At 37.8% G+C, this 14,775-nt stretch overlaps 1 pseudogene; it reads right to left on the bottom strand.

Moving 5' to 3' along the window:
• Positions 1-7,599: 7,599 nt before the first annotated feature.
• On the bottom strand, positions 7,600-8,525 carry LOC110203850 (olfactory receptor 6C76-like; annotated as a pseudogene).
• Positions 8,526-14,775: the final 6,250 nt, after the last annotated feature.

The following is a 14,775-nucleotide window of genomic DNA, read 5'->3' as shown; positions in this document are numbered from 1 at the left end:
TTCTCAACACAGTTTAAGCCCCTTAATGGATCCAGGGATAGCTTGTCACCAAAACTTTGTTCAGCGGGGAGAGCAGTGATGATGGCCCTGTACATTTAACTAACCACTCCAGTCTTTCAGGGGTGTTCCAATCCATTGCTGCTGTTTTGAGACATACATGTTTTCCGTAAAGGCAGCCTGGCCAGTGATGCTAAAAATCAGTGGCTTTGATTATAGGTGCATATAAACTCACAGAGAAAGACTTAAGATCTAAATTGACACACCCAGCAACATGATGATGGATGAGTAAGGGCAAGGAGGAGTAGAGGACAGTGTCCTAGTCAGTGCAGACAGAAGGAGGCAAACTGGACTCCGGTGTTCCTTGATTGTGATGATCCTCAGGCCACGTTAGGAAGACTAAGGGTGGCAATGCTTGTGTGGGAGACTACCCACTTTCAATTGTTATATGCAAGTTATAGCAATCTCTAGCCACTTCGCACAGGTCACTGTGTGGATTCCTGGGTTCTGGACTCCACAGCATGGTTTCCAATGATGCAGATATTGGCTAGGAATTTTGCTGGTCAAGAACAAACCCTAAAACTTCAGAAAGAATTGTATTAAGTCACTTGGCAAAGGTGAGAGATCCAAAACAAAAGTGCGGTTCCCCTATCTTAAGTCTTTGTGAGTTTTACACTACATAGAGTTCAGACAAGGGTGTAAGGGCAGGTGGCTGGTTGGCCAGTAAATAGATAGTTAGACATTTTCCAGAAAAAGGCAGTTTCTAGGTAAGGTTGCTTGAAATGTATATCAGCAGGTAAGTATAAACATTTTTAAAATGGGTAAAGCTGAAACACAAGATATTGAGGAATCCCAAAATTCAAACTTTGGGTGCACTTAAAACAATATCTGGGTGGGTAGATCCAAAACAAGCACTTCAGCTTCCCTGGAGGGTCCCTGAGGGCAGCATGATCTCTGGAATAAGCTTTGGTTTAGACAATTTCTAGACACATAAAGCTAAGTTCAAACAATATTAATGATTAATAAGGTTTTCCAAACAATACAATAAAGCGTTTGCCTACAGTTTCATAAGAAGAGACAGCATTTGTAGTAAATATGTCTAACTAATTTCCCACTTCATGTCTTAGCCAAAAAAAAAATGACATGGATTGGCTAACAAGAATTGGTAGAGCAGAACTTGGGACCGGATGTTTCTAGTGAGGCAGACTTAGCAAAAGGGAGGTAGCAGCGTGTCAGATTAGAGAAAGCACCCTATTCAGAGCTAAGGTCACCTTTCAAGAACATATCTGGCAGATCTCACAGAGACCTTAAACTTAGGAGATGTTTTGGATGAACTCAAGGGTTATTGCACCATCTTCATGTTACTAATGAAGTAATGGTTACCCCATTAGTAGGGTAATTAATGAGCATATAAAATTACGAGGAAATTATCTACCATTTATCTCAAGGGAACTCAGTATGTGCCTCAGCTTAAAGTTTGTGTAGGAGAGCTGTCAGTTATTGGTCCCTCTTGAGCTTTCCTGGGTTAGGATATGATGTCTCTATTACTCTGTTCTCAGCCATTTTCCCTTTTCCTTCTATACCATCTCACTTGATGGTCTAATTAGCTCCCATGGGCTCAGTAATCTTCCCAATGCAGAGGAGTCCTACACCTACATATACAGCTTATTCTCTTTCCTGAACTGTTTAGAGAAGGGAATAATCATTTGTTAAGCACCTACTATGTGCCAGGCATCACCAATTTTCCTTTTAAACATCTGGAATACTATGTCCTTGTAGGCAGGCCTCTGAAACACCACTTGTTGAAAAGAGAACTTTCATTATTTTTTCTTCAAATTCCTTGCCTCTCCCCAACTTTCTTATTTAGGCTGCTGAGGGAAATGACCTCCTTCCTAGTTACTCAGTCTCAAAACCTCAGAGTCAGCTTCAATTTTCCCCTTAAGCTCACTGCACTTCTCTGATTTGTGGTCAGATCTTGTCCTTGCTACCTTAACAATATCTCTTGCCTTCTCCCTACTTACTGTTGAATGCAGCTAGCTCTGAGTTCACCTATACCCAACTCTAGAACTGCTCGAGGACTTGGTTCTATTATTTCTTTGGACACTTCCTGTTGCTACATACACCTGAGGACTGACCACATAGAATGGCCTAAGCTCCTGAAGCCTACACCTGTGAAGTTCCAAGAATTGTACCCCACTCCCTCTGCCCTGGTATTCTATAAGAATTTCTTCCTCAACCCACTCCTCACGCACTGCCGTACTGTGGTGCTGCATGGTGTGCCCTTGGCAATTTCCTAGTTTTGGCTGTTGTGGTAGTCTTTTTTATTTTTATTTCAGGTTGACATTATGTAGCCAAATATGCTCCCGAAGGGGGCAATTAGTGCCCCCCCGGGGGCACTGGAATGATTCAAGGGGGTGATAGTAGCCTCTGGTGCAACTGAATAAAAATAAGGGGATGGTGGAAACATAAAGAAAGAAGAGAAGAAAATTTTGAAAAACTGTTCGTACATGTTTCATGTGTTTCATAGTGATTATGTTATTTTCCAAATTAACACACAAAATGCAAGTTATAACCCATTAGTGGTGAAGTTTGCCCACAGGTTTTAACAAGCAAATGTTGGCATGCAAGCATGCCGCATATTGTTGGGAAGTCCAACATGCATTGGTAGGAATATGCACATGTAATGACTTGTACAGTTACATGATGCAATATTACATCATCAAAATTTAAATGCAGGAAAATCCCTGCAAATTTACAATAAATTATTATATTTAAGATGCATCATTTAAAAATATTTTATATTTTTTTGAAATGATGCAAATTCAAAAAAAAACAGTAAGGGGTTAAAGAAAGTAGATTTCCAGGGGAGTGCTGAATACTTATTTTTGAAAAGGGGAAAGGGGGGCAAATAAGTTTGGGAAGCTCTACCCTAGTGTATTATTTTTTACAAATTTTATTTTTATATTTTATAATGTCTTTTGTAATGTATTCAATGGTACATAGAGTACATACAGCATAATAAATAAAGACATTTACAAATAACGTGGTTTAAGTGCTAAAATTTTGTTTTTAAACTGGGTTGTGTGATAAGAAAAGTTTGGAGACAACAGTCCTAGAGAGTTGTCCCCTAGCATGGCTTGGACCTATAGTTGAAAAAGTTGTTGTGACAGAAATCCAAAGAGCCTGAGAAAACCTGAAATAAATGTTCTTTTGTGTATTATTCTTGGAAATTCAGATTTTCTTCTCTTGCTCACTTTGGGCCCTGTTAGTCTATGACCTGTCAATCCCCAGTGAAAGAGAGAATGACTTCATCAACCTAGAAGCACTTTGTTGTTTAATCTGAGGACAAAACTAAAGTCTTCTGGGTGTATCCACATCTTAGCTAGGAGGCTAGAGTCTTCCATAAGCTTGTTAGGGTATTGTTCCTCAGGAACTCTGGATTTCTCCTTGTAAGAATTGTCTTCCTCAGTGATTCTGTTGTCTGAAGGGGAAAAGCTATGGCAATCATGGCCCTTGAAAAGACCGGATGTTGGTGGGAATCAGGGAGGATGCTCGTATTGCACAAATTCTACTACAGGTTCCTGAATAGCCACTGCCAATAGCCAGTACAACATATGGACAAACAGGAAAATTACCTTAAAAAATTATTCAGAGTGTGAGTCATCTCACCAGCAGCTGATAGAAATGTGTGTCTGATGCTTCTACAGGTGATATTTATAAATTATCCCCTTCAAAACTACCAGAGCCAGGAGAAAAAGATGTGCTTACCTACAGTGTGATTTCAGTCAGTAGGCTTGTTGGCAGGAAAGGTACTTATTACAACCAGACAATACCTATCTCTTATATGTGAAAGGAAAATACCTTCTTTATCACTCAGTCAATCAGTTACATGATTGTTTTATAGGATAGGATTAAAGAGAAAGGGACAACTTCCTTGAAATTCTCAGAGTTTCCTTTTGTAGAGGTAAAACTATTAGGAGGAAGGGAAGGTATTGAAGGAGACATTTTCTTTAACATGTCCCTGCAATTATATATATGTGCATATACATCTGCATATTACACACACACACACACACACACACACACATATATATTATATATATATATATATATATATATATATATATGCAGTAATATACAATATATGTGACAGTTTTACATATGTGTGTCAAATAGAACAAAATGGACTCAGTTATGTTGTCCCAGAAATCCACTTTTAATAGTTAATATATATATATATATTTTTCCTTATTTAATTATCACCCCATTCCCTCTGTAGCAACCTGCAACTTGCCTCCCATTCCAAGAAAACATCTTGAAGTCCTTTTTTCAGAAGTCAGTAAAAAATATTGAGAAATATAAAATTTGCTGCCACTTCATAAATTTGGGGAAATGGAATGAAAAGTCTTTTGCCAGGTTTGGGTATTATGTGTGAACTTCAGGTAGGCTCTTACAAGGAGGGCAAGGTAGCCTAAAACATGTTATTGTTCAGACCTTTAGCCTTCTCAAAGGCACAGTTAACCAAGTGTAAGAGTCTTGCTTTTATACTCATGTACTGGATCTGCGATTTCTCTGGCATAGGGAATTCCCCAAAGAGGAAACTCTCTCTACCAATGCAGGTTGGCACTTGCTCATAATCACACAGCCAGCACATGTCAAAGTTATACTAAAAATCAGATCTTCTGGGCTCTGAATTGGGGTTCAGTTGTTTCAGTTGTGTCTGACTCTTTGTGACCACGTTTGGGGTTTTCTTGGCAAAGATACTGGAATGGTTTACTGTTTCCTTCTCCAGCTCATTTTACAGATGAGGAAACTGAGGCAAAGAGGGTTAAGTGACTTGCCCAGGGTCATACAGCTAGTAAGTGTCTGCAGTCAGATTTGAACTCAGGAAGATGAGTATTCCTTACTCCAGTCCTGCACTCTACCTACAGCAACTCCTAGTTGCCCCAGTCTTATTTGGTTTTAATTTCTTTCTCACCTTCTTTGCATGCCTCAGTAGCAGCAAATCTCCATCATCTATACATACATACATATATATATATATATAGGTATACTACTATATATATACATTTATACACACATACATAGGAATACACACACACATACATATATATATATACACATTTACACATAGATACATGTGTATATGTATATTTCAATGGATCAATCATCTTATTGATGTAGGTACAGGTCATTGTATCCATGTTTTCTTATCCCATGGGATAAGAAAGTTCTTTCCTCAGTCTTCCATAGGTGATCCACTCAAATGAGCTGAGAGCCTTCCTCCAGAGCTCTTAAGAACAGGCAGCTATTAATACAGTACATAGACTATCTATCTATCATTATTCCCTTTCTCATCCCTTGCTGAGGTTAGGTGACTGACCCACTATCTGTTCTCATCATATATTTCCAGAATGACACTTGTACCATTGTTGTGTGCAATCTAAATTTGCTGGTGTTGGTTTGATGCATTCTCTTTTTACTCACCATGCAATTATCCATTGCCTAGGGGGTGATCCACAGTGTAGATGTTTTGGAAAGGGATATTAACTGTTCTTTTCAATTCAATTTGAATTACAGTTTTAGCTCAACTTCCTTTTGACAGAAAATTGTTAATGTAGGGACAGAAATTGTTAATACCAAACATAATATTCCTTGGCACTCCCTTAAATGATCCTAGTCATGTCAGAATTTCAGTAATGTCTTTGTATTTCTACTCTTAAGCTATTTACTGTCAATTAGATTGAGCTGAACCACACCCTAAATCCTCCAGCCCTGGGATTTTACCCTACAAAGGAACCTAGCTTGAGCTAGATCTCAGGTCCCGATGTCCTTGCTCCCTTCCATTGGGATTCATGGTATGAAGAACAAAATAGCTAAAATGAAGTGATTCTCCTTGCCCAAATTGTCAAGGGCCATTGGAGTCTCATGACCAGGGCTTGCTACCTCACCTATCTCCTCCTCCTCTTCTCCTAAAACTATAATAATTTTTTCATCGGTCTCTTTGGTGGGGAAATCTAGTGCACAACTTCCAGGGTGTCAAACCAACCTATTGTCTCAATTAAATATGCTTTATTCCTCAAGTCATGGCTTTGATTTATTTCAGGACTTCACACTTTTAATTATGACGTTAAAAATATCAATAAGAACACACTGTAAAACATTTAAAAATAAATAATTATTAAATGCAACATTTAAGGAGTTGGTTTCAAAGCGTGGTTGGGATGCCAGATTCATAATTTACTAATGAATCTGCAATGTAAATAAATTTGGCAAGACTGTCAAAAAGCAACTGTAGGTAGAGTTGACAGGAATATATAGCAAACACCTATGTATACTTGAGTATCCTCTTAATAACTTTCAATCATTATCATTCAATCAATAAGCATTTATTAAGCACCTACCATATTCTAGGAACAGTGAACCAACTTATATCCACTTGATTTAAGTCAAGTTCTCCTCCAGGATTAAATGAAATCTTTGATTCATCTGTGGTTCCAGGAGGTGTAGCTATGCTTTATATCAGAAGCCTGAGTATGCACAAGGAGGAATGGCTTTCCTTCAGTCTTTAATCTCTCTCTGAGGAGAAAAAAAAATATTTAATAACTGATTGCTAACAAGGCAACTTGACAGTATAGTGTTTATTATCAGGTATGAGTTCTTCATCCATCACTCTTCCCAGTCCCACTCAGTACTCTCTTTTGTCTCATGGATATAATCAGAAAGAGAAAGAAAAAAAATTATCAAATATCTTGATATGAATATGTAGAGCCTGAATGATTATACCTAAATTCCTGAAAAGATTTCTAAAGTTGCCTACCTATATTTTCTTTCTAACCTTCTTTGCATACCCTAGTGGCAGCAAATTACGATCATCTGAATGGGAATTTCATTTCTAAAAAGAGCTAAAAATTAATTTGTGAAAAAATTGAATGATGAAAAAAAGGTAATACTAACTTTTAGTAGAATGTGAGTGCAAGGGGCAGCTAGGTGGCGCAGTGGATAGAGCACCGGCCCTGAAGTCAGGAGGACCTGAGTTCAAATGCGGCTTCAGACCAAACACTTGACACTTACTAGCTGTGTGACCATGGGCAAGTCACTTAATCCGAGTTACCTAAAACAAACAAACAAACAAAAAACAAACAAACAAAAAAACCAGAATGTGAGTGCAGACTGAAGGGCAAGGAAGATTGTATTGTCTGCGGCTTACATACTTATCTGAAAGGAATTCCTAAAGAAAGCTTCCACAAATGCTGTGTGATAGTAATGGTGACTTTACAGAAATAATTACCTCCCCAATTAAATTACTTTGAAAGACAATAATCAATTGGAAAAGTACATTTCTGCTAAATCTGCTTAGAAAAAAAATCTTTCTAAGTAGATTAAAACTACTTGTATGTTCAGAAAAAATTATTTTGGGATAAAAAAAGACAGAAATGGGCAATTTGCAATTAGAGAAAAAGGAGAAAGAAGTGTAAGAATGTAGTGAAGGGAGAAGGCAGAGGAGGTATATTGGAGCAAAATCTTCAGAGGTCCTCTCTTGCTCACTTATAATTCTCTTTTGTGCTTTTATTAATGAATTTTACCAAAATATTATGCATTTCAGTGAAAGATCTTTTTGACCATGTCCTTAAAGGCTTGTTTCACTTGCTGATTCCTCAGGGTACAAATGAAGGGGTTCAGCATGGGAGCAACAGAGATATTCAGCACTGCTACCGCTTTGGTCATAGCCACCCTTTCCTTTGCTGAGGGTTTGACATACATGAAGATGCAGCTTCCATAAGAAAGGGAGACAACAATCATGTGGGAGGAACAGGTGGAAAAGGCCTTTTTTCTTTGCTGGGCAGATGGAATTCTCAGAATTGTTCTGAGGATGTATGCATAAGACAAAACCACTAATGCCAAAGTAAATATGAGAGTGAAAACAGCCAAGAAAAAACTCATGACCTCTAAGAACTTGGTACTTGTGCAAGAAATCATCAGCATAGGAGAAGAGTCACAGGTGAAGTGATCAATGATATTGGAGTCACAGAACTCCAGTTGGAGGCCCATGATGACTGGCGGAAAGATAATGAGGAAACCTGCCAGCCAAGAGCTGATTACAAGCTGGTTGCATCTTTGCTGTTCATAATAGTCATGTAGTGTAGGGGCTTGCAGATGGCCACATAACGGTCATAGGACATGGCAGCCAGCAGAAAAAATTCTGTCAAACCCAGGAGGATAAAAAAGAATAACTGAGTTGCACAAAAATTATACAAAATTGTCCTGTCTCCATTTAAAATAGTGACCAAGAACCTTGGAATGCAGACAGATATAAATGTTATTTCTAAGAAAGAGAAATTCCTGAGAAAGAAATACATGGGAGTCTTGAGGCGAGAGTCCAGCAGGGTGAGGGTGATAATGGTCAGGCTCCCAGTTACACTCAATATGTAGGTGAAAAATAGAAAGAGGAAAATTAAGACTTGTAAGTCTGGATCATCGGTCAGTCCTAGGAGGATGAACTCTGTCACAAATGTATGATTTCTCATGGCTGACTCTTGACTTTTTTCCAAATCTGCAGGTGGAAACAAGACAACAACAAAAAATTTTCACACCAGTAAGTCCAGAGCTTTCTTTTGAGCATCCTTGGGTATCCACATATAGTATTACACAAGTCCCAACAAAGAAAGAGGAGCAAAAGAGTTAGACAAAGTGTAAACTATCAGAGGTAAAATTTAGACAATGAGCATCTATCTCCTCTTTCATCTGTGTATCAGATACAGCTGAAGGCTGATTCCAGATGTGGAACCACTGTGGAAAGAAAATTGATCCTTGTGTCTGAAGACTTTCTAGGAATATGACCTCAGACAAGTTGCTCAGATTATCCTACCTTGCTTCAGTGTTTCTGTAAGGAGCTAATATACACTTGAAATTTATATCTGAAAATCCTTTTCAGGCTCTGTAGAACCACACACAGACATAATATTTTTTACTATGGCTTGAAAACATTTTTCAATAACTGTATTGAATAGTTTTATACAAGCTTATTTTTGATGTCTACTAACAAAACCCGGGAGTCATTTTAAGTGGGAGTGGGAGTCATTTTAATATGGCCTTGTTGTTTTGGGAGCACTGGATTTGTAGTCAGAATAAAATTCAAGACACTTTTAAAGTGCCTACAGTGTGCCAAATACCAATTTAAGGGCAGAGAATGAAAAGACAAAATACACACCATAGTCCATGACCTCAACTAGCCTACAGGATACCTGGGAATGGTGGTGGTGGTGGTATGAAATTTAAAGTGATAAATTTGAGGGGAGATGGAGCACTAACAGGTATCGGCATCTGAAGACCTAAATTCTAATCCTGATTTTGCCAGTTCCTAGATATATTACCTTGTCAAGCCAGATTGCTTCTCTGTACTTGTTTCTTCATCAGTAAAATGAGGGCATTGGAGTAAATGATCTCTAAGCTTCTTAATAGTTCTAAGAGCCTGTGAAACCTGATGGGCTGCACTAATCCCTTTTGTTACCTTCTGTGTATTTTGTTGCCTTTCTCCTCTACATTTCAAAATTAAAACCTCCCTCTGGCAAACTATGCCTATCTTACATTTCCTAAACTGTGCTGCCTGAAGAATCCTCTTGTTTCTCAGTGCTTGCAATAATATTTGGAAAGCATTGTATTGAAAATATCTGTTTTCTGAAAACAATAGCCTGCTTAAACACTGTGGGATCATGTAGGAAATTACTACATATGTAAATAACTAGCCTTCTATCACATGCCAAGATTTGAAGATGATATAATATAGCAAGTAAATGGTTTAGGGAGTTAGTGTGTCTCTTTAGGAATTAAATAATAACAGGCATAATTTCTGTTTTGAGAATGTGGATTTAACTACCAACAGGAAATACACTGAGGAGGAAATGCCCAGAGAATGATTTGCGAAATACACAAGCAGGAGAAAGACAAAGAGAAACAGGAAACATTTTCTCTTTTATGATAAGACTTCGTGGATTTCAGGGGAAATTTAAATGCAAAGATCTACTTGTTTTCCTTAAACTGAAAGTTAAATGTTAACTTGGAGAAAGCTTCAGGGACATAGAATTTTCTGCTCTTACTTATTCCGTATATACTTATAGAGTGTGTAATGTCAAGCATTTTCCCAAGTGTCCCTTTCCTAAGTCAGCATAAAGGACATTTTTTCAATTCATTCCTTCTGATTTACAGAAAACACTAAATTTCCTTTGTTGGAAATCTCACCTAACATAATAATGACAGCATTTTTTCCCTTGAACTCTAACACGGTTAAAAGGAAGAAAATATAGTTGTAAAACGAAAATTATTCTTGGAAACTTATCTGTTTCATGATTTTCATGACCTTCTTGTGATGGAAAGTTTTCCAGAAGCTTCTCCTCTATGGGACCAGACACAATTTATCCACTCTCAAAATTCTCAGATGGAATTAATATAGAAAACAAAAGGGATGACACTAGGCATGAACTTCGAGAAGGTACTGACACACAAGACACTTATTTTGGCAACAAAGTTTAGCTGTCTGTGCAGGAAAGGAGGACAGAGGATAGCTGTGGGTGTCTGAAAAGGTTTTATGGTTGGGTTTTTTTTGACGTTCATGAGACTTGTGAACAACTGTTGGTTACTTCTGCTCCAGAGAAGCCTTTTACTGTTGCCTGACATCCTTAATTCACTCTTTTCTGGAATCTTCCATGCTTTACATTTCTAGCCTTGATAACAAATCTCTGAGGCCTCCCTGCCTGGGTCATCTGAGGAAACCCATCAGACATACTTAAATTGTATCCGTAATGGCCCTGCTCTCCTAGTTGTATCCTTTGTTGTTCCTGACCGTTACTAAGTGTTTCATTTTGGGCCTCATGTCCTCCCGTTTTCAGTTAAAATCTTCCTCTAATGAAGGTTTACTGTTTTTAACTTCACTGGCTCGTTTTCTTCTTAGAGTCAATATTATAACAAGAGTAGGAGAGTCTGAGCAGTTGTATGATTTAATAAGGAATAAACTGGTGTGAAGAAACAAACTCATATACTTGCATGTGCATACATGTGTGCACGCGCACACACACACATCATCATCCTCATCCTCATCCTCATCTTCATTATCATGAGCCCCTTCTGCAAACTCTTGGACTGCTTTGCTCTCTGCACTTTCCCCTACTCTTACCACCTCCAGGGTACACATTTTTAGGATGCCCACTTCAGAAGTTACTTTTAAAACCCCTCTTAGTTGGGTTCCAATTTAGTTTAGGAGGTGAAATGAAAAATTAATCAAATATTAAAATAGGAAATCTCTCATTTACAGTGCACTCATAGCCCCCCATTTTTATGAGTACTCCATTCTCTTACATAACTTCCCATGGTACTCAGGAATTCAAATGCTTAATCTGTTGTGCTCATGCTATTTAAAAAAAAAAGTTTGAAAAAATGGATGAAAATGTAAGGCATATAATTTTTTATGACCAAGAAGGGATAAAATAAGAATTGTCAGATTAACTAAAAATTATTCACCTTCTCTCCCCATAAAGGTCCGGATACTATATTTTAAGAAATCATAAACAAAAACCATACAGATGTATCAGAACCAGAGGGCAAAATAAAAAATAGGCAAAAAAGAAAATCTAATGTTCACTTCCTGAAAGAAACCCCAAAATGAAAACTCTAAGAATTCCTTACCCCAAACCCAGAGCTTCCACATCAAAGAAAAAATGCTGCAAGCAGCCAGAAAGAAAAAAGTTCAAGTATCAAGAAACCACAGTTAAGATCATATAAGCTCCTACCACATAGGAAAGAGATTTTGGTATATGCTTCAAAAGATAAAGATCTATGCTTAAGAATAAATTGCCCCACAGCACTATGTATAATTCTCTAAGGGAAAATGGAACTTCATAGAGCATGTTTAAATAGTCAAAATGGAAAGAGCAGAGCTGAATAGAAATCCTGAAATATAAAAACAGAATTCAAGAGAAAAAAATAGTGAATACATTTGAACATTTAGAAAACACTATATAATGGTGAAGCGCTTGGATTCTAGTAGTTGGAAAAAAAACAAGAATTCCTTCAGTGCCCTAATACCTTCAAGGGTCATAAAGGAAATTAAATACGAAAGGGGGTCTGTTGTGGTTTTGTTTTATTTTAATGGTCTTAAGAGAAAATAAAATGGGAAAGAAAATAAAACATAGTAGGGAAGAAAGGAAAAAGAAGGTGAAAGAACTTATTTTATTTTGTTGTGTTTTAAGTTCAAAAATAAAATAAGTGAATGAATGAATGAATGAATGAATGGTATAAGGAAAGGCTCACCATTTTCCCTGTCTCAGTTTCATAAGTCAAACAGATATAGGGAAGTTGATGTTTCCCCAGGCTTACTATTTGGTCACAAGTAGGAATCAAACTAGCTGACTCATCATTTCCAAGACAGAATTGATTATCATTCAAAAAACAAATAAACAAACAAACAAACAAACAAATCTCTCTTTTTAACTTCCTATGTTCTGTTGAGGACCCCACTATCCTTCTAGTTACCCAGCTTTGAAACTAAAGAGGTGTTCTCAACTCTTCCCATACTCTCCTTCTCTGTAACATATTTATTAATTTCATTTTAGTTTTCAACATTCACTTCCAGAATATTTTGAGTTCCTAATTTTCTTCCCATCTCTCCTCTCTCTCCACCCCAAGACTACATGCATTCTGAATACCCCTTCCTTTAATCTGCCCTCTCTTCTATCCCCCCCACACTTCTCTTATCCCCTTCCTCTTCTATTTTCTTCCAGGGCAGGATCGATTTCTATACCCCATTGCCTGTATATCTTATCTCCCAGTTACATGTGGAAACAATTTTTAACATTTTTTTTAAAACTTTGGGTGCCAAATTTCCTCTCTTCTTCCCTCTCCACCCATTCTCATTAAGAAGGCAAGCAAACTGATACAGGTTATACATGTGTAGTCATGCAAAACACTTCCATAGTAGTCATGTTGTGAAAAACTAAGTATATTTCCCTTCATCCTATCTCACTCCCCCCATTTATTCTATTCTCTCTTTTGACGCTGTCCCTCCTTAGAAGTGTTTGCTTCTGATTACTCCCTCCCCCAATCTGCCTTTCCCTCTATCATCAACCTGCTCTCTTATCCCCTTCCCCTGTATTTTCCTATAGGGTTAGACAGATTTCCACACCCAACTGAGTGTGTATGGTATTCCCTCCTTAAGCCAAATCTGATGACAATAACATTCACTCATTCCCTCTCACCTTCCCCCACTTCCCCTCCACTATGAAAGCTTTTTCTTGTCTGTTTTATGTGAGATAATTTACCCTTTTTCCTTCTCCCAGTATAATTCTTTCTCACCCCTTAATTTTATGTTTTAGATATCACCCCTTCAACTTCAACTCAACCTGTGTCTATCTATCTATCTATCTATCTATCTATGTATCTATGTATCTATCTATCTATCTATCTATCTATAGCTACATATACATATATTTTTTCCTCCAACTACCTTAATACTGAAAAAGGTCTTATGAGTTACAAATATCATCTTTCCATGTAGGAATGTAAACAGTTCAACTTCAATAAGTTCCTTATGATTTCTCTTTCCTGTTAATCTGTTCATGCTTCTCTTGAGTCTCGTATTTGAAAGTCAAATTTTCTATTCAGCTCTGGTCTTTTCATGAAAAGTGCTTGAAAGTTCTGTATTTCACTGAATGTCTATTTTTTCCCCTGAAGGATTATACTCAGTTTTGCTGCACAGGTTGTAATCCTATCTCCTTTGACTTCCAGAATATTGTATTTTTCCTCTAACATTATGCCATAGATCAGGTAGTCACTATGTGGACAAGACTCCCATGACTTTTTTTAAAGGTTAATATATGGATAAAGGATTAATGGTGACCTGAGATCTATTGCATAGAAAAATTACATATGTTATCTCTCCCATTTCTGTGTCATATGCAGACTGATGAATATGCCAAATGTGTCTTCAGTGAAGTTGATAAAAGTGGCAAACAAGACAGACATGACTAAGGACAACAATTCTGCAAAAACGCATAACCAGTGATTTCCAGTGGTGACTCAGGTAGGTAGTGATATGCAGTGCTAAAATGCTTGATCCGTGAGAGAATGCTTATCGACTGGGGAATGGCTACACAAGATGTGTTGTGATGGAATATTATTTTGCAGGAAAATTTCAGAAAAAGCCTGGAAAGACTTAAATTAACTGATGCAAAGTGAAGTGAGCAGAGCCAGGAGACTATAACAACAGTAACAACATGAGGAACCATGAATGACTTAGCTATTCTCAGCAACACCAAAATCCAAAGGACTCAAGAACTGATGCCATCTGAATACAGACTGAAGCATGCTATTTTTTTCTTCTCCTTTCTTTCTCCCTTTCTTTTTTTCTTTCTTATTCAAATCTTCTTGTACAAAAGGAAATGTTTTATGGAAATGACTGCACAACTGCACATCTCAGATTCTTACTGTCACAGAGCGAGGGAAGGGAAACAGGGAAGGACAGAATCTGGAACTCAGAACTTTAAAAAAACGGTTAAAGGTTCAAAAAAAAGTGACGTGACGTGAAACAGCGAAGCGTGCGTGACGTGCGTGGTGTGCATAGCGTGCATAGCGTGCGTGACGTACACAGCGCAGCGTGACGTGCATAGCGTAACGTGTGTGATGCGCGTGACGTGGCGTGGCGCGGCTAACGTGCGTAGCGGGACGTGACGTGCGTAACGTGCAAGACGTGCACGGCGTAGCGTGGCGTGCGTGGCGTGACGTGCTGAT

Source organism: Phascolarctos cinereus, unplaced genomic scaffold (genome assembly GCF_003287225.1).
Source record: "Phascolarctos cinereus isolate Bilbo 61053 unplaced genomic scaffold, phaCin_HiC Scaffold_19;HRSCAF=502, whole genome shotgun sequence".
Classification (NCBI taxonomy): domain Eukaryota; kingdom Metazoa; phylum Chordata; class Mammalia; order Diprotodontia; family Phascolarctidae; genus Phascolarctos; species Phascolarctos cinereus.
Note: the sequence above shows the minus strand (reverse complement) of the source record. Positions and strands in the feature narration are given on the sequence as shown.